Source organism: Cupressus sempervirens, chromosome 2 (assembly GCF_028749045.1).
Source record: "Cupressus sempervirens isolate cs-2001-9-10 chromosome 2, ASM2874904v1, whole genome shotgun sequence".
NCBI lineage: Eukaryota > Viridiplantae > Streptophyta > Pinopsida > Cupressales > Cupressaceae > Cupressus > Cupressus sempervirens.
This window is the reverse complement of record NC_143119.1, coordinates 561054912-561058700: the sequence shown is the minus strand read 5'-3', so window position 1 is coordinate 561058700 and position 3789 is coordinate 561054912.

Here is a 3789-nt window from a genome sequence, read left to right as displayed (position 1 = left end):
TCTTTTGCTCCTCTGCCGACCTCATAAAAAATTGGGTCGTGAATGGCTGTTTGGTAGGAATTTTAAAGGATTTGGATTTTTAAGGCGGATGTCGGTGTGTTCGCTAATTTCTAATGCAGAGCGAGCCTCGCACTAATAGCTTATATAGGAGAGGTGGTTGCCGCGAGCCTCTCCCGTGCCCCTCTCATTGATTCAACGCCGGTGTCAAGGCGGATGGATATGTCGGATTTTGAAACGGTGGACGCCGATGTTGAATCAATTAGAGGGGCATGAAGCCCACCCTGGATGTGCTATTCCTCGACTCTCCTTTAGATCATGTTTTCTTGTCACTCAGCTGGCGCAATTTCGGAAAAAGGTTTGGCAGCGGTTGCCATCCCTCACCGCGTCTACTTGGTGATTTTAAAACTTGATCTAAAACGGGAGCCCTCGTCTAGCACCTCCGTCCGGTGTTGCTCGGGTATTGCAAAAAATTATGCCATCGGCGCGAATCCCCCAACGAATGCCTACGCTTGGACCCTCTCTTAGATCACCTTCTTCGATCACTCGACCGACGCAACTACGGAAGAGACTTGGCAGCGGTTGCCATTCTACAGCGCGTCTGTTCAGCGATTTCGAAGTTGATCTAATGGCGAGCCCTTGTCTCTAGCCATGAGGTGGGTGCTTGGCGCTCTAGCAAAATTTTTTGCGTGCCTATCGTGGCTACAAGGGGAGAGGTGGTTGCCGCGAGCCTCTCCCGTGCCCCCCTCATTGATTCAACGCCGCTCTCAGGGCGGATGGATATGTCGGATTTTGAAACGGTGGACGCCGACGTTGAATCAATTAGAGGGGCATGAAGCCCACCCTCGAGGGTGCTATTCCTGGACTCTCCTTTAGATCACGTTTTCTTGTCACTCAGCTGCCGCAATTTCGGAAAAAGGTTTGGCAGCGGTTGCCAGCCCTCACCGCATCTACTCGGTGATTTTAAAACTCGATCTAAAACGGGAGCCCTCATCTAGCACCTCCGTCCGGTGTTGCTCGGGTATTGCATAAATTTATGCCATCGGCCCGAATCCCCCAACGAATGCCTACGCTTGGACCCTCTCTTAGATCACCTTCTTCGATCACTCGACCGACGCAACTACGGAAGAGACTTGGCAGCGGTTGCCATTCTACACCGCGTCTGTTCAGCGATTTCGAAGTTGATCTAATGGCGAGCCCTTGTCTCTAGCCATGAGGTGGGTGCTTGGCGCTCTAGCAAAATTTTTTGCGTGCCTATCGCGGCTACAACAGGAGAGGTGGTTGCCGCGAGCCTCTCCCGTGCTCCCCTCATTGATTCAACGCCGCTGTCAGGGCGGATGGATATGTCGGAATTTGAAAAAAGGTGGACGCCGACGTTGAATCAATTAGAGGGGCATGAAGCCCACCCTCGAGGGTGCTATTCCTGGACTCTCCTTTAGATCATGTTTTCTTGTCACTCAGCTGGCGCAATTTCGGAAAAAGGTTTGGCAGCGGTTGCCAGCCCTCACCGCGTCTACTCGGTGATTTAAAAACTCGATCTAAAACGGGAGCCCTCGTCTAGCACCTCCGTCCGGTGTTGCTCGGGTATTGCATAAATTTATGCCATCGGCGCGAATCCCCCAACGAATGCCTACGCTTGGACCCTCTCTTAGATCACCTTCTTCGATCACTCGACCGACGCAACTACGGAAGAGACTTGGCAGTGGTTGCCATTCTACAGCGCGTCTATTCAGCGATTTCGAAGTTGATCTAATGGCGAGCCCTTGTCTCTAGCCATGAGGTGGGTGCTTGGCGCTCTAGCAAAATTTTTTGCGTGCCTATCGCGGCTACAAGGGGAGAGGTGGTTGCCGCGAGCCTCTCCCGTGCCCCCCTCATTGATTCAACGCCGCTGTCAGGGCGGATGGACATGTCAGATTTTGAAACGGTGGACGCCGACGTTGAATCAATTAGAGGGGCATGAAGCCCACCCTCGAGGGTGCTATTCCTGGACTCTCCTTTAGATCATGTTTTCTTGTCACTCAGCTGGCGCAATTTCGGAAAAAGGTTTGGCAGCGGTTGCCAGCCCTCACCGCGTCTACTTGGTGATTTTAAAACTCGATCTAAAACGGGAGCCCTCGTCTAGCACCTCCGTCCGGTGTTGCTCGGGTATTGCATAAATTTATGCCATCAGCGCGAATCCCCCAACGAATGCCTATGCTTGGACCCTCTCTTAGATCACCTTCTTTGATCACTCCACCGACGCAACTACGGAAGAGACTTGGCAGCGGTTGCCATTCTACACCGCGTCTGTTCAGCGATTTCGAAGTTGATCTAATGGCGAGCCCTTGTCTCTAGCCATGAGGTGGGTGCTTGGCGCTCCAGCAAAATTTTTTGCATGCCTATCGCGGCTACAACGGGAGAGGTGGTTGCCGTGAGCCTCTCCCGTGCCCCCCCCTCATTGATTCAACACCGCTGTCAGGGCGGATGGAAATGTCGGATTTTGAAACGGTGGACGCCGACGTTGAATCAATTAGAGGGGCATGAAGCCCACCCTCGAGGGTGCTATTCCTGGACTCTCCTTTAGATCATGTATTCTTGTCACTCAGCTGGCGCAATTTTGGAAACAGGTTTGGCAGCGGTTGCCAGCCCCTCGCCGCGTCTACTCGGTGATTTTAAAACTCGGTCTAAAACGTGGGCCCTCGTCTTGCACCTCCGTCTGGTGTTGCTTGGGTATTGCACAAATTTTTGCCATCGGCGCGAATCCCCCAACGAATGCCTACACGCTTGGACCCTCTCTTAGATCACCTTCTTCGATCACTAGACCGACGCAATTACGGAAGAGACTTGGCAGCGGTTGCCATTCTACACCGCGTCCGTTCTGCGATTTCGAAGTTGATCTAATGGCGAGCCCTTGTCGATAGCCATGAGGTGGGTACTTGGCGCTCTAGCAATATTTTTTGCGAGCCTATCGTGGCTACAATGGGGGAGGTGGTTGCCGCGAGCCTCTCCCGTGCCCAGCTCATTGATTCAACGCCGCTGTCAGGGCGGATGGATATGTCGGATTTTGAAACGGTGGACGCCGACGTTGAATCAATTAGAGGGGCATGAAGCCCACCCTCGAGGGTGCTATTCCTGGACTCTCCTTTAGATCATGTTTTCTTGTCACTCAGCTGGCGCAATTTCGGAAAAAGGTTTAGCAGCGATTGCCAGCCCTCACCGCGTCTACTTGGTGATTTTAAAACTCGATCCAAAACGGGAGCCCTCGTCTAGCACCTCCGTCCGGTGTTGCTCGGGTATTGCATAAATTTATGCCATCGGCGCGAATCCCCCGACGAATGCCTATGCTTGGACCCTCTCTTAGATCACCTTCTTCGATCACTCGACCGACGCAACTACGGAAGAGACTTGGCAGCGGTTGCCATTCTACAGCGCGTCTGTTCAGCGATTTCGAAGTTGATCTAATGGCGAGCCCTTGTCTCTGGCCATGAGGTGGGTGCTTGGCGCTCTAGCAAAAATTTTTGCGTGCCTATCGGCGTAAAGCATGTTTTCTAGTCACTCAGCTGGCGCAATTTCGGAAAAAGGTTTGGCAGCGGTTGCCAGCCCTCACCGCGTCTTCTTGGTGATTTTAAAACTCGATCTAAAACGGGAGCCCTCGTCTAGCGGCTCTGTGCCAACTCGATCGGCACAACATTGGGAAATGGTTCGAAAGCGGTTGTCGTTCCAATGTGTCATCGGGGGATGCCTTGGAAAGTGGCCTTTCAAGGGCGAGCTCGCGTCTAGCCCTTGGATTGTGCATCGCGTCACAAGTGAATG